Source organism: Hyperolius riggenbachi, chromosome 3 (assembly GCF_040937935.1).
Source record: "Hyperolius riggenbachi isolate aHypRig1 chromosome 3, aHypRig1.pri, whole genome shotgun sequence".
Lineage (NCBI taxonomy): Eukaryota > Metazoa > Chordata > Amphibia > Anura > Hyperoliidae > Hyperolius > Hyperolius riggenbachi.
The window spans coordinates 272925826-272949165 of record NC_090648.1 but is presented as its reverse complement, the minus strand read 5'-3'; the positions used below and the strand labels follow the sequence as shown (position 1 = coordinate 272949165).

At 37.3% G+C, this 23340-nt stretch overlaps 1 protein-coding gene and 1 long non-coding RNA gene across 3 annotated transcripts in view; one reads left to right on the top strand and one right to left on the bottom strand.

Moving 5' to 3' along the window:
* Positions 1–2738, top strand: part of LOC137563634 (uncharacterized) — a 37839-nt gene extending 35101 nt beyond the window's left edge. The window contains exon 3 of the long non-coding RNA XR_011030394.1: positions 2668–2738. This is a non-coding gene — a long non-coding RNA (uncharacterized lncRNA). The remainder of the gene's footprint in view (positions 1–2667) is intronic.
* The window catches only part of TAFA5 (TAFA chemokine like family member 5), a 657885-nt gene that overhangs the window by 123357 nt on the left and 511188 nt on the right, over positions 1–23340 (bottom strand). The gene's annotated exons all lie outside the window — the stretch shown is intronic.

Sequence of the window (23340 nt, the reverse complement as noted above, 5' to 3'; positions counted from 1 at the left end):
AGTTGACTTCACACATATGATTCACAGCTCAATAAGCTGTTTAACCAACTCTATGTTTGCATTTGCTTTAATGTATAGGTTAACATGTATAAACATTTTTGGCCGCAAACTGCTCATCCTTGTGTCCAATCAGAAGCATGTGGGTGCTGGCATGATGGGTATCAGCATATTCAGGTTTTTGAGCCCCTCTATTATCCCCCCCACCCCTCATTTATGGGATGCAGAATTTAACATGCCTCAAATTAATTGTTGGTTTTGCAGCTATTATTAGCTGAGTACTGGGGCCCAAATGAAGTACTCCTCAGGCACAAACGTAATAGCCAGAAGTTAAGGTATTCTATAGCCAAATGACAGACAGTGCCTAAATAAAGCAACTCAGTTGTGGCTGTTAAGTGTTAACCCTTAGTGCTGACACACAAATGAGCAGTGCCACATTTAAGTACAGGAAACACCAAGAGTCAATTTCAAATAAAACTGTCTCAAAACTGACACTTAGGCCCATATGCAATTCACTTTTTCACCTGAGTTTTTTCCTAGGTGATAATTTTAAACTTGCCAATAAAATTTTGTTTAAGCCACCAGCAAGCAAGAAAATACTCAAAATAATTTTAATAGTACTTTCTCACCTACTTTTTGGTACTTTTTAAGTTGAAAAGTGCTGGAAAATTATTTTAAATTGAAGATGAAAAATTATCTCCTAGGAGAAAACTCGGGTGAAAAAGGGAATTGCATATGGCCCTTAAAGAGGAACTGTTGCGAAAATCTTAAAATTTAAAACACATACAAATAAGAAGTAAGTTTCTTCCTGAGTAAAATGAGCCATAAATTACTTCTATCCTATGTTGCTGTCACTCACAGTGGGTAGTAGAAATCTGACATTACCTACAGGTTTTGGGCTAGTCCATCTCTCCATAGGGGATTCTCTGCATGGCCTTTATTCTTTATAAAGACACACCCTGAAAAAGATTTAAACAAGGATGCTGGCCAGCCTCTCTGCTCACCATACACTTTTTTGGCAGTTGGACTGAGCAACTGCCAGTCACTAAGTGCATTTTCAAAATAAAGAAATCCCTGTGAACCCCCCATGAAGCAATGGGCTAGTTCAAAACCTGTCGGTGCTGTCAGATTTCTACTACCTACTGTAAGTGACAGCAACATAGGAGAAAGGTAATTTATGACTCCTTTTACTCTGGAAGAAATGTACTTCTTAATTGTATATGTTTACATATATATTACATTTTAAGATTTTTGCGACAGAGGTCCTTTAAGCACAAAAGTAACACATTTATTATCAAGAATTGCAATCACACCTTGGAAATTTCCACAGGCTCAATTTTTTTTTAGCCAATGCAGTGTTCTATTCTTAGTGCCATAAGTGAAGACAGAATATATCCTCACGCTAGCCACCTGTGTGCCCTGTATAGGAGCCGATGGCTACATCAATGAGTTGTAAGGTAGATCAACAGATTTTTTATTATGATTGATTCAGGAGAATATTATTTATGTAGTAAATCATTTTCAGATTCAAGCTTTAAAGACAGATAGAAAACAGCATTTAAAATAGCATTGCTTATGCAATGCACAGAAGACATGACTTAACATAAGGCACTCAAAATATGAATAGGGCTTACCTTTGTTTCACAGAGAACTTTTTTAACAATGTATTTTTGTTAAGAAGCAGTGACAAAAAAGTTGCCAATGATGCTTTGCAATACCAGTACTGATACTATACCAAACTCACATTCTAATTTATTTTGATGCTTCCCTAATACATAATAAAGAGATAATTTGCATCAAAATCAGGTTTATTCACCAAGTACAGAGGGTTTGTACATGGAATTATTTGTCAGTAGTGATGCATTGTGGGTAACCACCACTATACTTTCCTAGTAGTTTTGAATCACCCCAAGCTGCTTGTATAGTCCGTTGTTCTGGTCCAAGCACCTATCTCATAGAGTCATACCAATCCCTGCCATGCACTTAGGAGGACCAACAATCCGAAACAGGCTGTCTGCATGTTGGGTTGTTGTGACTCTGTAAATTTTATAAGCTATAGGCTTGCTATACACCAGCAGTTCTTGATATAAGCCTGGCTCGAGGGGCATAAAGAGATAATTTGCATATTAAGTAGTGATACATTGTGGGTAACCACAGTTAATCACTTGAAGCTGAATTATCGCAAATACCTTCTGTTTTAAGAAGGCAAACTACATTAATACAATATAAAACCATTAAAAACTACCATTTTCATAATAGACAATGGAAGAAAAAAATATGTATTGAATATTCTCAAATATTTCAAACATTATACAATATTATACAATTTAACTATTGCATTTTGTATTGAAGTGTGTTTAAACATAAGTTTTTCCACTGTAAACTGGAAATTAATTATCTAATTATTTAAATGTTGGAGTATAATTACATCCCCATTTCCAAATAAAATAATTTAAAATTGAAATATAAGTACTTAAAAGTCTAAGATAGTTTTTTTTTTTAAATGAGACAATTTTATTTTTGAATAAACAGCAGGAGATGAGCTTTTTTCATCCTCATTATACTGAAGGAATGGTAACTAGACAGGTGTTTAAAACATTATAAAATACAGCCAGGTCTGCAGACATGATATGATCAATGAGTGATATTTATGTTTAAACATTTCTCTAGAAACAGGAACACTTGACTCATCCATACCTACGTGTTCTGATCTAAAGAAGGATGAAGATGCAATAGGAAAGACTTTGAGCACAGGTCTGTCTTGGATAAAGCAATGGCAGTGTTCATGCAAGTCCAATCTGTCTCATTATTTTACTGCTGGTCATATTTTATTATGTTGCAAGGTGGTATACAAGCATAGACCTACAATGTTTCCAAATTTTATAATTTACAATGGTACTGTCTATATGCACCTTAACAAAGATCTGTGCTATGCTGGGCAATGCTAAAATATATACACTTGTTAAAAGAGACTGGAATAAAAAACGGAGGGGAGGATAAAACCTCCAAATAAGAATGAGCCCTTCCTAGTGCAGTAGTTAAATAAATAGTGTACAAAAGGTGTATTGATTTGTTTGTCAGTATTGAGGCAACTATTACCATATTTTTCAGAATTTAAGAGGCACCTTTTCTTCCCCAAAACTGGGGGAAAAAGTGGGAGCACCTTATATTCCGAATATACAGTAAAATGTTGAGAAATCCATGTTCCGGTCTTACCCATCCAACAAACAGTACAAAGGAACTATGTGTTTTTAATTAAATTTCCGTGATTGATCACTGGCTTCATTCATTGATCATTAATTCACAGGCACTTTGATTGGCTTTGGTAACACATGTTCCCATTCATGGATCAGTGCTCGGTGGAAACATGGAAGTCATTATATAAGCACAGCTAATCCTGAGATGAAATTTTTAGGGGCGTATAACTGCAATACAAGGATCCGGAACTAGATAATATTCTAGGTTGCCTACCGCTGAGTACCTAATTCTGGTGGTAAACACACAAGGCTATATACCTTTTCATTATGTTGCTGCCTGCTATTGCCAAATATGTCTTTTATTACATTTGTGGCACTACTACAACAGTAACAGCAATTCTGGACTTCCTACTAGGGTATGGATCCCATGCCCACCAGGTAATCTGCCCACTGCCTACATTTTTCACACTACGGGCTTGATTCACTAAACCGCGATAACTCATAGCATGGCCACGCTAGCGTTTAGCGCATGTTTTCAAATTTTTCACACGCAATCACACATTTTTGTGCGAAATCGTGAATTTGTGCCCGTAAAATTTAGCGATTGCATGCAAAAACACGCGCGAAGATGCTAGCGCAGCCGTGCTATGAGTTAGCATGGTTTAGTGAATCAAGCCCTACATATGATATCTCTATTCTTAAACTTTTTTTTTTACTAATCTTTTTTTTTGCCAAGTCAAAGTCACCTGCAGTTCCAAGCGTAAAGAACTGCACTTTTTAATATAACAATTATGTTATTAGTATACATTGTAATATGAAATGCATACCAGCAGTCTCTGTCCCCTTAAGGACCAGAGACTGCTAGTACCACAAAACGGCGCTTACCAACAAATCAACGCACACAGTGAGCCCATGAAATCGGCTACGGACTGGCCCACAGAGCTCTGCCATCATAGAGATGGCAGAAAAAGGAGCCTGCGGTGGGTGCAGAGTGATGCGATCATCAGTAGCAGCTGGTATGTTTGGCGAAAAAGTTGAAACCTACGTCCAGTCAGAGCTGCACAGCCACCTGAAGGATGTAGATTTCAACTAGCACAGTCTGCAAGCATTTAATATACATAATATACGTGATAAGTTGACATAAATCATACCTTATTAATTCAGCAGAATTCAAATGGATTATTGTTACAAGTTCTTACAGATTCTTATCATATTATGATTTGAGAATATATGAGAAAAACTGTTAAAAAAAACCCAACAGCCTGAATAGTAGGAAAAAATATTACCAAGTTATCTGTTGGGATTAACACGTTCATGGGCCAACAGGACCGTACATGTCTATTCCTTAACAAGACATTTTGCGAAAACATCCTGTGTGTATTGTTGTCAAATCTCTGTCACACTGACATAACTGGTTTAAACAATGTGGCAAAGTGCTGTCTAGAGAGGTTTTTTTTGTGTCCAGGCAATGGCTTCTCCTGTACTACTTTCACTGGAAAGTAAATAAGGAAATACTGCAACGAGAAAGAGGTGACTCAGAAAATGAGAAAGAAAAACAAAGAACATGAATATGCATGCCTGCTTGTTAGGATTATGTGGTGTTATATTGTTGATGCTGACAAACATCATCTAGCTTATTGTGTTTGAGACAAATATTATGTACTGTACAGTAATTATGAGAATAACTTGCCAGCTTTGAAAACTATTGGATCTCTGTGAAAGACTTTTGCTGCTAAGTTAACATCATGATGAAGATATTTTGCATTCACACTGAGAACACACTTCCAGCTTCAATTACAGGTTAGATGTGGAACTATACAAAAACAACATAAGCCGTATGCTCTGAATAAAATATATGATTTTACAAAGTGAAAGCAGGTTACTAATCACAATTTACTACTACCTGTGTGGCCACCACAGGAGCGTTTATACAAAAAAGAAAAAAAATATTACATTCTACACAGTAATCTTTACTAAACTGCTAAATTGTTAGTAAACATTGCCAACTTTTTAAGCTCTCCATTCTACCAAAATATACCTGTAGATGTCTGGCATTCTTACATATATATATATATACACTTTATTATTAACTTTTAGCAGCTTGCTGAAACTTTACACAGACATTGCACCCCAATATGCCTGTTTCAGATTAGCTGACAATCTATTGTCTGAAAACGTTTGGCATGGTCAATGCTGCAAATACTGCTTGTGGGAGTGGCTTTGGTCATGTTAATAGATTTCACTTTTGTTTTTTCTCAACTGGGGGGTATCTTCTTCTCTGTTCTCCCTCCTCCATGTAAAGTAATACACACGGTCAAATGAACTGAGCATACAGCTATGTACATCTGCCTGTGGTAAAACTGAAGAATGGATACTGGATAATTCTTTGTTTGTTGGACTCCCATTTAACGTTGGTACTAGGCTCTAGTTTTAAAGAAAAATAACAAAGATGTAACTTACACTAATTTACTATATCATTTCTTGCATGACAATTATGAAAAAGCCTCTACTATTTCCTGGGTGACATCAGAATATTATTAAACTTTCTTAGAAGTAAATCTAGCAACCCTAAGGACCCTTTCACAGAATCCATTGCATTGCAATTATATCACAATGCAAATGTGAAAGCCCCACCGGAATACCATTGTATCGCTTGCAATACGACAATATTGTCCAATGCGACGCAATGGACTCAGTGTGAATAAGCCCTAATGACAGATCATTTTAAAGAAAGAAAAACAGTTTTGATCAGCTGTTATAAACAAAAGCTCTGACGTACCAGTAGTTTTGACTAAACAGAGCATTTTGTTTACCATACACTGTAGGTAGCCAGTAAAATGTTTGTTTACTTCTGAAGGCCCTTCTCCTGCATATTAAGTGCTTCCAGACTGCACTCATTGAAATCTATGTCCTGTTTGGGAGCTGTTATCATTGCCAGGACATACATTTCAATTAGCCTGCCGACCATGCCACTCTCCCTATGCTACAGCCCACTCACTATGCTGTCGGTTAGACACCAGAGCTCTGTGAGCCAGTCAGGAGCTAATTTCATTAATCCCTGACCCCATGATCACTGTAAAACAATCTCATTGGCTCATAATGATCACAGGGACAGGAGACAATGAAATTGTCTCCTGACTGGCTTACAGAGCTCTGCTGTCATAGCGATGGCAGAGCAAGTGAGCTCTGTGTAAACAGTGTTAATTCCCATTCATTAATCTCTCCAAAGGCTACCATTCAAGCCTGCGTCACTTCCCTAGTTACAATGTAGCAACACATTGTTTCCTATGTAGCATAGTTATACGCTAATAGGATTTGCTCAGCGTGGACATCTTGTGGTCAAATAGTAACATTATACCTACTGACTTTAGGGAATAAAAAAACTTAATATGTATGTCAAGAGGGCATATTATTATAAATGTATGGGCTAAAAATTAGCAGTGGATGTAAAACTGAAAAAATGTACTTTTATTTCCAAATAAAATATTGTCACCATACATTATACTAGGGATATAATTTTAATGTCGCAATAACCGGGACAAATGGGCAAAAAAGTGTGGATTTTAATTACGGTAGTATGTGGTATTTTAAAACTATAATGGTCGAAAATTGACAAATAATGATTTTTTTCCATTTTTTTTCTTAATTATTCCCATTAAAATGCATTTAGAATAAAATAATTCTTAACATAATGTACCCCCCAAAGAAAGCCTAATTGGTGGCAGAAAAAACAAGGTGTGGATCATTTCTTTTTGATAAGTAGTGATAAAGTTATTGAGGAATGAAAGGGAGGAGCCCTGAAATGGGACAATTCCTCGTGTCTATAAGGTGAAAAATAACCACGGGCTGAAATGGTTAAGCAATGCTCATCACTAACATTGAACTCAATCTATAAAAAATTAGGAACAACAGTTTAATCACATATCATAAAAATGCCTAATGTGCCTGCACTCTATATTGGAATGTTGCATTTTATGGCACAATATAGCTGCTTTTCATAATTATGTAAATCCAGTGGAGATATTGCCCTATTTATGCATCATTCATACATCAGTGATTTTACATCTTTATACTAGATTCAACACTGTTCATTTAAGTTGGTTTGCTAAAAGAGTAATTTGCACTCTAGTTTGTGTTCACTTCACATATTCAATCAAGGTTAGGAAATTTCAAAAATGTACCTGAAACTAAAAAGTATTTGAAATAAACACAGGTAAGCAGGAAACTGGCTTAGACAAACATTCCCCCGGAGAATAAGTTAATCATTTGAAACACACAGACCAATTTATTTGCAAAAAAAGAGAGATTAATTTTTGATAATGTAAATTTCTAGGCATATTCATCAATTCAATAATGGCATTCAAAATGTATTATAGTGACATGTGAAATAAAGCTGTTTACTATGTAAGGCATTTGATAAAATTGCTTGATATCTAATGATCTACGCTGCTAAATGTGCATGCTTTCATCTTTTAAAGTCGGCGGACAAATCTACAAAGACATTCAGTAATCGCTTTTATGTTTTGTGCTCAGCTCATAATAATAAAACAAATGCCTGGTTCATAATAAAACAACTGTTTTAATGGAATTTTAACAAGCTCCCCAAAGTATTTTGAGTTACAAATTACTATTCTAAAAATCATTTCTTCTGTGTTGTATGCATACTGAAATGTGGACGTTTCCATGGGGCTATTTTTTATCTAAAGTTAATAAATGTACAAGTGATGGCTATCATACAAAAGCAAAACTTAAAGTAAACTAAAACTTACTGTTAATTCAACATCTATAATCATGCTAACATATTGATATTATGGTACGTGAGAAGACGGCACACCTCCTGATAACGAGCTCTGTGCAGCAGTCTTAGGCCTGGAACCCACCAGAAGCGCTTTTCTGAACCCTTTGCGATTTGAAAAACTCATGCTAATGTAATGCTAAGGGTGTGATCCCATTTGAGCAATGTGATTTTATAAAAATCCCCCATAGCATTGCATTATCAAGAGCTTTTTCATATCACTAGTGCTTAGAAAAGTCTGCAAGTGGGTTCAAGCTCTGTCTGACACTTGCAGACCCAATCTGTAGTACCTACCACTTGAGAAAGTATGGATGATGATACATTTGTCTGAAACTATGACTGTCCGTTTTCCCTACCCTGCTGCCATGTAGATGGGTATGCCTGGTCGGATATGCCCGTTTGCTGCAGCTTGAGCTATATTAATTACCACTGAGCTATATGTACAATGGTCTTTAGTGGACCATCCTGCCGTTGTTCACTGCTTGGTTGTGAATAAAAAGAACCATTAAAAATTCTAGTGCAGGTCTTTTAAAGTACAGTTAAAAGGAAAGAGGTGCCCTGGTATGTATTAAATGGATTAAAACCACTTTAAAATTGAAAAAGGTGAGGTGGCTTACCTCAATAACGAAATTCTGTGCTAAATTAAATTCTTTGTGCATACAAGAATTTCATTATTGAGGTAAGCCACCTCACCTTTTTCAATTTTAAACTGGCTTTAATCCATTTTATACATACCAGGGTGCCTCTTTCCCTTTAACTGTACTTAACTTACCCCCCCCCCCCCCCAACGTCCCCTGTTGTAGGGGTCGAGACAGAACACCAGTGCTCCTGACTACAGAGGTTCACTGTCACTTTTCATACGGAGAGTGACCACATCCAGGTCTGGCTGGCCCACCTCGAGTGGAGTCGAGTTCATTGTCTCCACCTTTTTCCTGCGGTTGGTTACCCCCTTGCCTTTGTAAGTAGGATTTCAAATTTCTTTTCTTCACGCTTTTCCTATCTAACATACTACACTATTTGGGCTCCCGTTTTTGTCTCCTGCACCTTCTTGCCTAGGGTGCTGTGACACCCCTCCAACTTTGGTCTTTGAAAGTGTTTCAACATATTGGTATTATTTATTATCATGCATTTAGATAGTGCTGACACACACCTCACAGGAGCTCACAGTCTTGTCTCAACCATAGTCATAATCTGATATCTCTACCAAAATCCAATGCCATTTTTTCAATTTACCAATATCGTAGGGAGAAACATAAGACATTTAAATGCTATGCAGATATAGGGCCTGACGCTATTGTCAGACTTGGTGAGTCTGATAATCAGGCGATGATACCGTCGCCTGATCCAATTGCATTTAGCCCTAGGCAGGGTGTAAAAAAAAACTCGCTTGGGCAATATTATCATCCAGCGAGTTCTTTACACCATATCCTATTACACTTTTCATGCTGCAGGGAAGCAATGCTTTTGAATGAATGAGTTTTAGCATAGACCTGCAAAAAGCAGGTCGAAACATACTAACGTACATCGCCGCCAAAGCATCTGAGGGTCTCCCCGTTGGGAAGCCCCCCACGCAGCTGCGCTGTCACTTCTGGCAATTTACCTCCTGCCACCTCTCACCTGCCGCCTCTCACTACAAGTCCCATTGGTAATTACAGTGTATGTGTGCAGAGCCCCGGCAAAGCATCTTTTAAGCTCCCGCCAGGGCTCCCCATTGGTCCATTGTCTGAGCCATTTTCCCTCCATTGGAGATGCCGACCTCGCTAGGTCAGCATCTTCCGCGACTGTATGAGCGCGCGGCCGTGCCACTTATGGTCACTCTCCCATCACTGGGAGCATTTTGTGCAGGCGCAGTACTTCTGCACCTCTGCAGAACTCTCCAGGCCACATGAGCATGGTCGTGAGCAGTGCAGCCGTGCACTCGCACAGGCACTGGAGCTGCCGGTCACCATCTGCAATGGAGGGGACCACCGGAGGAAACCCACGCAAACACGGGGAGAACATACAAACTCCTTGTAGATGTTGACCTGGCTGGGATACTGTTGTACTTTGTATTTATAATGCTGCTGGTGCCAGCTCAAATCCACTTTATTATACAGAAAACTAAATATATTAGCCAACTCACTGGTACAGATGTATGAAAAAAAAAACTTCACATCAACAGAAGCAATGTGATATTATGCTAACCCTATTTCCTGTTACAGACTAAGATTCAAAAACCTGTAGTTGTTGGTTAGCTTTGAGCTGTCCAGAGTGCAATGAATTCATACAGGTTTATGATGTTGTTCAGATCATTCTTGTCTTGCACTTTATCAGGGTTCATGCAATTACATCTTTCATGTACAGCCATGAGATGCTTCTATTCACACATTATTTCAGCATATAATGATGTATTTGCAGCAGCTGTTACTATGTTTTTTCAGTTACTTATCACTTCTTTTTACCAATTCCCTATTTTTAAAATAAGTGAGAAGCCAGGACAATTTGCACTTGAAAATAATCAATTAAACTTCACTGCTGGCTTCACTGCTGGCACAATAATATATATGTGTTTATGTAACAGCTGACATAAATGAACTCACTTTACTGTATTTAAAGCGGAATATAACCCTGCATTTCAACTTTGCTCTAAAACATTATTAACAGCATATTATATGCAAAAAGCATTTTTTTTTACTAGACCTGCATTGGAAGGGTTAAACACAGAGGTTTTAAGTTCCGTGCAGACATTCAGATGGTTACATTCTATTTAGTTAGTGTGTAACTGTTTATCAATAGATACATCTCTTTGGCTGTCCTCCAAGCTCCTTCTCAGTGAGAGAGATGAGTCATAATAAACACATATTTGTAAACAAAAAGTATCTAACTCAAGTTCGGATTCGGTTGCAGAAATCTCTAGGGACTTTAAAGCCCTGTGTAACCCTTCCGATGCTGGTCTAGTAAAAAAAAAAATGCTGGTTGCATATAATATACTGTAAATAATGTTTTAGAGCAAAGTTGAAATGCAGGGTTATATTCCGCTTTAATCAGAATTAAAGAGAATATCAGCCCTTCTTCCACATTTGCTGCTTTTACAATCCATTAAAAGAGTATTGCTACATAGATACATGAATACAGGAGGTGAAGAATTAGTAATACAATGCAGTGAAAAGCAGTTTTCAGCAATGCTGTATCAATTCAGGGTTAAGGTGACTGACGATTTTACCCATCGATGTCCAGCATATTCAGTCACTGTGACCCAATCTACTAGAAATTGATGCAACAAACAATACCCAATCGATTAATTTCATTCTGAAATCAATCAATTTGGTTGAATGCACAGGATGGAAATTTTTGCTTAATTGGCAGAGGGTTGGTAGTGCCTCCCATGCGGCACTTGGTTTAGCAATGACCTATGCAGAGTGTTGGCGGCAGAGCTATTTCTCTCACCTGTCCCACCAGCCCGCCTCTGGTGAAACATAGAGAGTGAGCAGGACTTGCCTACTACAAGGCAAGATGTGTGTATAGTAGCATCCTAAGAATTGGGGATACTAAGGCCTCTTTTCCACCTGACTTGCCTCTCAAACTCTCACAACTGCTTGCTGCTGCCTGGTAACTGGTTGTTGCTGCCTGATAACTGCTCACTGCTGCATGGTAACCGAGCACACAGCTCAACAGTTTGTGGAAAGGAGGCCTAGCACACACCATCAGAGAACTAAAAATGCATGCTAGTATTTATAAAAGATTGCACAAAACACATATGCAAGCTCGCACGTTTAGCTTAACAACAGTATGACTCAAGTAAAGCAAACTAAAAGATGCAGTGGTAAGCACATTGTTAGCTACATGTTTTTTTTGCTGAAGGATGCTGAGATGCATTTTGGAGGAGGATCCTTGTCAAATTCTATACTTAATTTACATCACACTCAAATACACCAGGATATGCTGTAATATTGCTTGGATTGTTGCCTTAATAATATTAAATTAAATTAATAAATCAGAACTTGACTATTAAAATTCTAACAGCATCACTCCATTTTAATATATTTTGCATTTCTCTTATTTTTTACAGAGATTTTTTTAGGTATTAGTTGAAAAGGGCTTCAGAGCCTTCTGCATACAAAGAGCCCCACCATAGATTTCAATGTTATTTGCTGTGTTTAGCCGCTATGTGCAGTGAAAAGTGCATGTGTTATGTTATATCGACTATATCATGTTTATATCAGCTATATATCATGGAAATGATTGTGCTTTCAATAAAGGACCTTAATTCAACTTTCACATTTACTGACTACTTCTGCCGTGCCCTTTTTTCCAGGTGCCCTTTTTACATGTACAACTTTTCTTATACCAAAAAACATATCGACTGAAAGAGTTTTAGTGTAAAAAAGTCACTGAAATTATGGCAATGTGAAAAACTTGAAAATAAATTACATTCATTTCAATGGTCTGTAAAATTCCACATCGTAACTTCAATAGATTTCACAATCCTAAATGACTCTAAAATATAAAAAGTGTCCTAGCCTAAAAATAATAAAGCAATTTTGATATATGAGGATATCTACAACAGACAGAGTGTATAATCACACAGCCTAAGTAATGTATCAATATTTTTCTCTTTCTTGTTATGTATAAAGCACTTTCATCTGAAAGTGACCTACATAAGTCCCAGTACAGTACATCAAATAATCCATTATTTAACAAATCAGTGAAGCACCTCCACAGAATGAAAGCAACCCATAGCTTTAATCCCGTTTCGATTAACTTCCCCCTCCACAGAAACCAGACCTTAATTTATATCAATTTGCTGTAATCTTTAGAAGAAAATGCAACTTCACTTACACATGCTGTTTGACAGCAAAATGAATTTCTTTGGCTCGTGGATGCCCTATGATAGTGCTTAATAAAACTTGCACTTGGAAACAATGAGGAAGGCTGAACACTTTTTGTATGCTTAAACAGTCTTCGTGGTTAGATAGATGATGAGGGTTAATGATGTATGTTCTGCCTTTCCTGCACTAGCATATGCAAGCATCACTTTGCTTACCGACAAGACCTCAAGGACACACTGACTGTAGTCTGCAGTGTTCAAGATTATGGTGTAGGTAACCATCTATCATTCATATTTACTAATGTGTTTTTTTAACATTACAGATTTTATTATAGGTTGGCAATGAACCAATTTATTAAAGCACATGCTATGAATATAAATATCTGTCACTATAGCCAAAAAGTCATTGGATCATAGCTGTAACCTGGGAGGGCAATGTTTTAGTGAATAAAATGGCTTTATTTTGTAATCTAATATGTTTACTGTAGATTAAAAGCAAATGATGTATACAAAATATTTTTTAGACGTTCATTGTTAGCAAAGATGCATTGCCGAAGTTATAAACATTTTGATATCATACTTATATATACTTGTTGATAAGTCAATTTTATTACTGGCACCACGGTACAATAAATATTAACAATACTTAGATAAAAATGTTGACTTCCTTTCAACAGAAGTACACAAACAGGTAATCTAGAAGACATGGTTAACGTTTCCTGTTAAGCCAAGAATTATATTTTCAGAGTTGGTGCAATACAAAGACTGTAGCCATGGTAAGGAAAATATTCCTGAATCCTTACACTGATAATGAATAGATGAATTAGGATTTGGATAAGAGTGTATAATATACTCCAGCATTTCAGTGAGACATAAGCTTAATTTAAATATTAGATTAGGTTTCCTGGGCTAATATTCTAACTCTGGGTAAAAGGGTCCAACTGTGTTGATATTTTGTAGTCATACACTATTATTCCTCTGTGGTAGGAAGTAGACTGCCTCTCATTTTCCACCTACTCTATTCAAAAATGACACATACACTTGTCCAAGCATTTACACATTTGTATCAATGACAGGCAAGACTGAAAAGAAGGCAGAGGGATAATGCTTTCTATAGGTGACTGCCATCTAATAACTGTTCTAGCTTATAAATTATAATGATACATTGTTTAGCTATCGCAACATACTGATAAAAGAGATTGCAAAGTCCTAAAAAGTACAAGGCCAATTTACTTAAACTGTCATGTGTAACAAATCACAAAATATTCCATTCATTCAACAAAAGAAAAAGTGCCCACAGGCAATCCCAAATGACTGCTCATCAGACATTTACTCTGCATTTCCAAGCCACCACTACTTCCTGAGATGGGAGAGCTAAAGTCAGCAGTATTCATCAGCAAATAAATAATCTGCAGCATGTAAAAACATGCAGGAATCCACAAATTATGAAAGAAGATTTCCCAATCAGTGGACAGCCTGCCTCTTTCAAATTAACATGAAAACATTCTACTGTAGGATTCATATGCTCAAAATCCCCCCCCCCCCCCCCAACCATTTCCAGAATCCATAAGTTACTCCCACAAACCACACATATCAGACAACCTCCACTTATTATATTTGCACACACACCAACCAGCTACTGTTTTCCCACATTATCTCCACTCTTCATTGCGTCTTAATACCTTCAAGATTTACATGTTAGGGCACACACCCTTACGCTGCCACCATCCTCTCATCTACCAACAATGTGCAAGCATGAGGATCACAATCTATTTGAGAAAAAGAATATCCTTACATCTTCACATCCTTACATGACCACAGACCAATTGCTCTGATTTCAGTTGTCATGAAGACATTTGAAAGACTGGTGTTTCTGTCAAGCCCACCACAGACCTTCTGCTGCACCTCCTGCAGTTTCCTTACAGGTCTGTAGATAATACTTTTAATATGTGCCTCCAACACCTTTTGCAGAAGATAGTTTTTAGGAATCTATGTCCGTATTTCATTTATAAATGTGTGCCCTTCCTTTAATACAATAACCCCACCATTGTTGGTGTGTATGTATATTGTATATTATATTATACATATATAATACAAAATTGGATGTGTGTTTGTTGCCATCACTCGAAAACACCTTGACTGATTTCATAGCCTGGTATACAGATCCCTTACTATCTGGGAAGATATGTTTTGTTGGTCGTACACCCCCCTTCCCCCAAACACCTGGGTTGAACAACAAACAGTCAATCAGATTTCAACCACTGACATCAATTTGAAAATTTAGAAGGCTTCCATTCCCACAGTAATAAAATCAACGTTCCTAAGCTTGGCACAGTTGCTAACTTGGTGACCTAGGTTACCAAATTCAGGGAAAGTAGGCAGAGCATAAAACAGTCACTTAAGTTTCAGACATTCATTTTAAATGGGAAAACGTAAACTACAGCCATTCTTGGTTAATCGCAGGGTTCACAAACTTGGCACGGTTGGTCACTGGGTAGCTGGGATTAATATTCAGGTAAGTGGGTGGAGCCTACAACAGCCAATTAAAATTCACATGTATTCACCTGTATTATAAAGGGGAATATTGAAATTGCTGCCATTCTTCCACTGGTAATGCCAGAGGCCTCAAACCTGCTACAGTTGGTCATTAGGTGACGGGGGTGAGGGGGTGCAGCCACAAATAGCCATTAAGATTTGTTTGATTGATTTCAATTAAATTTTTTGAACTACTTACACTCTCTCTCACATTATTAATGCCCAGGTCCTCACAGCTTTCAAACTTGGCCATTAAGTAACTCTATGTCAAGGTTACAAAAAAGTGGGGAAGAACAAACAACCACATTTTAAAGGAAACCTAAACTGAGAAGGACATGGATTTTTCCTTTTAAAATAATGCCAGTTGCCTGACTCTTCTGCTGATCCTGTGTCTCTAATACTTTTAGCCACAGCCCCTGAACAAGCATGCAGATCAGGTGCTCTGACTGAAGTCAGACTGGATTAGCTGGATGCTTGTTTCAGGTGTATGATTCAGTGACTACTGCAGCCAAAAAGATCAGCATGACTGTCAGGCAACTGGTATTGTTTAAAAGGAAACACTCATATCCCTCTCAGTCTAGGTTCCCTTTAAATAGGAAAATTTAAACTGCAGCCATTCTTACACTGTTGATTGCAGGGTTCACATACTTGCCCCAGTTGGTCACTGGATGACTGGGATTAATATTTAGGAAAGTGGATGGAGCCTACAACAGCCAATCACCTATTGATTTTCAAGGAGAATATATAAACTGCTGCCATTCTTACAATGTTAATGGCATTAAGTGACTGTATCATGACTACAAAAAGTGGGTAGAGCCAAAAACATTTCACAGGGAAAATGTAAACTGCAGCCACTTTTAAACATTTAATGGCAGGGTTCTTGAAGTTCAGTTGGTGATTAATATTCAGGAAAGTGGGTGGGGGCCTACAACAGCCAATCAAAATTCACCTGTTTATTTTAAAGATGAATATTTAAATAGCTGTTAGGGCCAGAGGCCTCAAACTTGGTACAGTCAGTCATTATGGTACTGGGGTTCACATTCAGAAAGGGGGGGGAACCCAACAGCCAATCAGATTTGTTTGATACATTTCAATGGAAATATTTCAACTGCTTCCATTCTCAAAGTTCACTCTGCCCACTGCTTTGTTCACTTTAATCTAATGAGTTTGTCACCACTAGGGATGGTTACAGAGATGCACATAATTCCTACTTGATGGAGGATTATGCACATTTATGCACCTTTAAAATGGACCAATTGAATCCTGCCATTCAAAAATACATTTGAGGACCTTCATCCATTTTTTACTTCAGGTAGACAAACCAGTTTTATTTAATCTCATATACACATAAAATGCACATAAAGCAGCTAAAGACACCAATCCATATGTTTTTCTGAAATCAAGAACCAGGTATGTATGCAAACAATAGTATATGGTTTTGTTCATCCTTTGATGCTTGGGTTAAAAAAGAAACAGAATAAAATCAATTGAAGTACAACTTAATCCTAATGTCCAATGTTTGTCCAAACCGTCCATTCACAAATCCATGGGAAGCCAAGACTGGCCAGAAGGGATGTTCTTAGGCTTATGCAAATAAGGCAGGCAAGTGCCTGGGGTAACATTTGCAGGACGGACCACCACAGAGCTATTCTTCGCACACTTTGCTTTAAAGAATTCTTATACACAAGTGCCACTTCAATTAAGGAATGGATAGATGGTAATTTAAACATCTAAAAAGACCAGAAACATAGGCACATATTCAAATAACTTTATCTCCTGAGTTTTCTCCTAGGTGATATTTTTACACCTTGTCAATAAAATGCCTTTTAATCCACCAGCAAGCAAGATAGTACTTTATAAGAATATAAATAATTTAAATAGTACTTTTTCACCTACTTTTTGGTACTTTTCCAATTGAAAAGTGTTGAAAAGCTATTTTAAAAGGAGTTGAATAAATACCTCCTAGGAGCTAACTAAAAAAAAAAAAGGTTAATTGAATAAAGGCCATCGAGTCCTTGATTTCCAGGTTACCCATCTATCTACGTTACTGTGCCACTGATTGTGAAAACAAATGTGCTGACAAAGGAGAACATTCAGGTTCAATCTACAGAAGGTTCAACAAACATGGCCATCTTGAACACTGATGTTAGCATAAAGATGGATACTTTCTGGAGGGCAGGCAATCATGCAGGCAGGATGCAGTACGAGAGATACTACAATATGTATTATGAAGAAAGGAATGGGTGGCTCCGCAGGCACATATATCAATTAAACTTTAACTATGAAGGTTATCGTTCAAATGTAAAGCCAACATTTTAAACTGGATTAGGATTGCTGTTGCAATAACAATCTTATTTTATCCCTAATTATAGTACAAAACATAGTATACATAATTGGCCACCAAGAATGGGCACAGTCATGAATAGCGTAAATCACCAGCTGTCCAATATCAGCTGTGATATCTTAGCTTGACCTAAACTCATTAAATTGCAAGCTGGACTGGTTCCCCTGCACATACTATTTTATTACACTTAACACCAATTATATATGAAAAAATATTGGCATCCCCCAATTCACATTGAATCCTTTTGTGTACACATAGGGACAATTACAACCAGGAAAATGTACTTCTATTTCTGTTTGTGTTGAATGAAAGTCGTTTCATGCAACGCTGCCCATATGGAGTATGGACTATCCTTCAACACATTAAATATCGCATATAATTCATCACTTCTACATTAGTTTCATAACAAAACAGTTTGTAAGATGGAAATCTACAGAAACAAAGCAAATATAATTTGGGGAGTATCAATATGCAGAAAGCAAACAACAACTGTAATTATATTTCTTGCATGAACAACATGACACAAAAACAAGATGTTCGGTGATGAAAGCCCAAGTTTTATCATCCACAAAGACAACAGGTGTGAGAATACTTTACTGACGGATCTATTATGAATGTTGCTTCCTAAATGTAGAATTTTGTTCCATGCTATTTATCTTCTATTTCTTCTTGCATCTCCTTGGTTACAAAAAGCTAAATGGATGCTAAATTTGTACTTGCACAAAGGACAGAGCCATATCTTTTGTTTACCTACTTCTCATGTAAAATTACTCTGAAGCTAAAAAAGATAACTATACTTTTAAAATGTTCTCGGCTGAAAACTCTGAAAGCCCCGATCAATAATGCAAATATATTACAGCATTTATTTGCTTTTAAAAGGAGATAGAGCAATACAGTAGAGACCCATAGTTTGCAGAACATTGATGCACAAAGACACTTGCAGACAAACACCCGGTCCAGTCCTTCAGCCTATGACCCAACTAACACTAATTTTAAATTAGTAGTGCAGTAAGACAAGCATATTACTTACCGATTGCACAGCCTGCCCAGAAACTCTCTTGCCGCTTTTAAATTCATTATTCTATCCCCCGATTCCTTCTTAATCCTCATCAAACCTGATAAACTAAACAGTTTAATGCTTTAAATTGGTCTAATGTACTTTTCTATTAGTATTTTTAAGCTTAGTTAAGCATTAAAGTAAACCTGAGGCGGAAATAAACTGTTGTGATAAACAATTGTATTTATCCTCTTATTCCTAAAAATAACTTTGTTTTTTAGCTATCCCGTGGTTTTATTTTATATTACAACATTTACAAAGTAGATTGAATGTTTTATGGTCTCTGCTTGATGGCAGGCTTTTAAGTGTCCCACAGTTAAAATACATGAACTATTGGCCTTCTCTACCCTGCCCTCAGAAGTTGTATTCTGCCAGAAAAACTATTATGGCTGTAATTTGCTTATCTGTGATGTTTACTATATTGCTGAAAAGGTACTGATAAGATGAAAGCTGTCACATGCTTGTCTGACAATTAAATCTTTTAGACGAGGGGTGGTCAAAAATGCCTATTTCTGATTCCACAGAAATTCTGATTTCTGCCAATGCCAATTTCCTTTTTCCGATTTCCCTTTTGTCAAATTTCCATTCTTTCTTTTTTGCAAATGAAAACAAAATCAGAAAATGGAAATCGGAGAAAAAGAAAATTGGAAAGTCTCGTGATTGGTCTAAAAATACCGTAGTGATCCAATTTTTGCAGAAATTCTGCATTCTCTGATTGGTCCAATGCAGTAAATCGGATTTTTGCGGAATTCTAATTTCTCTTTTTCAAAATGAGGAAATTTTGATTCCATGGAATGTGAATGAGCATCCCTACTTTCAGGCAGCAAAAAAAAAAAAAAAAAAATTGATTATTACTATGTTTTGCACTGTTCGTACACATGTTTATTTTATCATGTCACATGTTGCCTCAGGTACACTTTAATAAAACTAAAAACACATACTTGTGCTAAGGAACACATTCAAAAATTAAAAATATCACTACAGTCATCTGAGTCTGTACATATACTGTTTCTGTGTTTGGATTATATGCCGGTGACAAGAGCAGAGGAATTTTGCCAAGACTGATTTCACTCACTCATCTGCATTTTTTAATTTGTATTTAGTCCTCCAAAATATAATTAAAGGAATACTTAAGTGTCCTAAAAAAAATGACTTGTACTCCCCCGGGGCTCCCCTCAGCCCCCTGCAGCTGAACGGTGCCCTCGCTGTGTCTCTCCGATGCAGCTGGACTCGCCAGCAGCCACTTCCGGTTTGGTCGTCACCGGCCGACAGGCTGGGAACGCGGCTGATTAGCCGCGTTCCCGGCCACAATAGCGCCTTCTTTAATGCTATTGCGGCCGGGAACGTGGCTAATCAGCCGCGTTCCCAGCCTGTCGGCCGGTGACGGCCGGACCGGAAGTGGCCGCCGGCGAGTCCAGCTGCATCGGAGAGACACGGCGAGGGCACCGTTCAGCTGCAGGGGCTGAGGGGAGCCCCGGGGGAGTACAAGTCATTTTTGTAGGACACTTACGTTTTCCTTTAAATCAGATTTCTGTTTTTTTTCTCAGAAGTGTATCGGTGAACATCTTGGTCTTCTGTCTGAGTAAGGACCAGTGTTAAAGGGTGGCTGCAGAGGTCATCAATCAAGGACAAATAGATGGACAACCCAAGGTACCGTCATTTACATTGTTTGCGCAAATGCTGCACTTGGACCCGTCCTCTCCCATCATTTTGTTTATCTTGAAAGCTACATGTGGCTTCCAGCATTGTTTAAGCACGGTTCTTCCATTTTCCCCACAGGGGTCAAAATGCAATGCATTTGCCAGATGATAGGGGATGCTGATGATTATATATAATAGTTATAATAATTATTTTTTTTAATTTCTTGATTACATTTTTTAAGTTTAAAAAAAAAATTTAAAGTACACACTTTTCAAGAAGATCCCTCAAATATTGCTACTGATCCTTTGTCTAGTCAGGTAATTGTACAGAGCTTGAACCACTCAGAGTTACAGATTGCCCAGCAAGCTCATGGTAAACCAAAACTCCTAAAAGTGTGTAAGGGGCTAAGATGGACAAAAAAAACCCTCTAAATGAAACACTATGCAAACAGGAATTTGCCTTCTCAAAGCGGGAGTGTCACCATAAAAATCCAACTGCTGAAAATGAATTATTCAGGTTGGAGTTTGGGGAGGGGGGCTTTAATCTAATATAGCAATAGAATGGAGTAGTTGACATCATTGTTTACAATGATTCATATTTATATTGTACTTTCCTAAAACAAACCAGGATTAATATATTGCTAAATTTAAGAGTTTTAGATTTCCATTCATTCTTTTGGTTTCAGTGGAAACAGCCCAATGTTGTTAAAATGTCTAATATGACTACATCATATAAACGTTCATAAAATACTTTTCATTTCATTGTAACTTAATATTTAATATGTGATTTAACCTATTTTAATGGATTATACATTCTCATTTGACATTCAACTGTTTCATTCATAAGTTAGAAAGTCATTTGCTATTGGGTAGCTAACAAGAAAGTGAAATTCTTCTGCAGAACTATACAAAAGTGCCACCTGGCCCACCTATTGCTCTTCCTTTCTCCAAACTTTATAACTTTAGAGTTAGTTTGACCTTTCACCCCTTTGAATATTCAATACAGTCATATGCCTAGCCAAAACATTTTGTTTTTCTTATTATATTAGCCTCTCACCTTTGCTGGAAGCTATTCCATTAATCTACTGCCCTTTATTTAAATTAGTAGTACTTTCCTAGATTCTCCAAGAAATGTTATGTATATATTTTAGCAATGTAATTGACTTCCTTTAGTATGTCCAGATATATGAATGTGAATTGCATTGCTTAACCCATTTATCTACTGCCAATAACTTGATTTTATTTTAATTTAAACCTATTTATAAGGCAGCTAAAATGACATAGGGTCCATCACCATATCTATCCTCATCATGGTCTAATATAAATACAGCTAATGTCTGTTATTTATTTTGTTTAGATTTTTTTTCCTGTTACTGCAAAAGTAGCACATTCTACCAAAGCATCCAGTGTGCTCTTTTTAGAAACTAACTGTTCAGCTGAAATAGTTTATTGCACTGTTACCTGAATGTGACAGTACCCCCTCATGTCTGTCTCTGCCAACTTGATCTCCTGGTTTCCTAGACAACTTATCCAGAAGCTGGGAGACCATGGCGATGGGGACAGATATGAGCAGCATGATCACATTCACCTTGCACATCTGTACACAGTGTTATAGTTATGCATTTCAGATATTACTATGCAATGTCTGACATTCTTACTGATGCACAATACAGAATAGACTGCTGTATGCATTATTTCTGAAATGTTGCACTATACCATTTAGTGTCACTGAGGGAGATTTATCAAGCGTGTATGAGACAAAATATTGGTAGGATTTTAGAAATTCATGCAAAACTGACTCAGCCATCTTAAGAAGTCACCAGATAGTCCAGTTTGCTTCTTAAACTGTTCTTAAATAGGAGCAGATAGGAAGGTTTCTCAGACAGTGCAGTGTGTGAGGGGAATTGCTGATTTTGATGTAACCAATACATCTGCTGTATCGATACAGAAATGAGAAGTTATAATAGCATAAATATATTATGTATGGTAGATTATTTTAGGTTAACTGACAAGATAATTGTAAGTAAATATATAATGTAAATGTATCAGAGCTGAAAAAAAATCAAGCTAAGGAATCAATGCCCAGCACTGGAATGGTTAATTACAGAACAGCTTCACAGGATTCAGCAAAGAGGAGGACCACTTCAGAAATCATGTTTAGTCTACTCTGCAAAATCTGTAGAAGTGCTATTAAGCACTTCTCAATCTGCGACAGTTTATGAATGGATTTGCACATTTCTTAACTGTAGTGCAGTTTTAGAAATTCACGCTAAACTTCCGCTATTAAGTAGGATTTAAGAATGTTCTTATTATCATGCAGAACAGTTCCCCCTTCTGGTTAGAACTGTTTCAGAAGAAAAAACTGTTGGTGAGGGCTCGTTCACACCCAGGTCATTTTGCGCATTTTTTCAAAACGCTTTGGCAGTGAATCCCTATGGGATAGTTCATATCAGCGTGATTCTTCAGCTTTTGGCTCAGCAAAGCGTTGCATGCACCATTATTAGGGTGATTTTGCTACAATGGAAAGTATAGGAAAAACGCAAAATGCTCACAAAATCACTTTAAGCGATCATTGCATTCACACTTTTTCTTTTCTGGGTCAAATAGTTCACTTCCTGACTTGCGTCAGGAAGTAAAAAAACAAATCGCTCTGCAAAAGCGCTTTGAAAAGCACTGTACACAAAATTGTAGCGTGCAGTTAAGTGCCGAGAGGGAGAGAAAAATTACTTGCAAAACGCTGGTGCTTCGATTTTAGATGAGAACAGAACCTGATGCTTTTATAAATCTGTCTCACTAAGTGGAACCAGCACTGCAAAGGACAGCAATGCAGGTGCAGCCTGTGCTGCATAGTAAGTAGTAAAGGCCAAGCTTCTTTAGTCAAGATTTGTTAAACCCTGAGAGAATGAGAGAATGGGATAGAATGTATGAGCACCCCTACTGATACATAGCTCTTATAAGATTTGGTTAC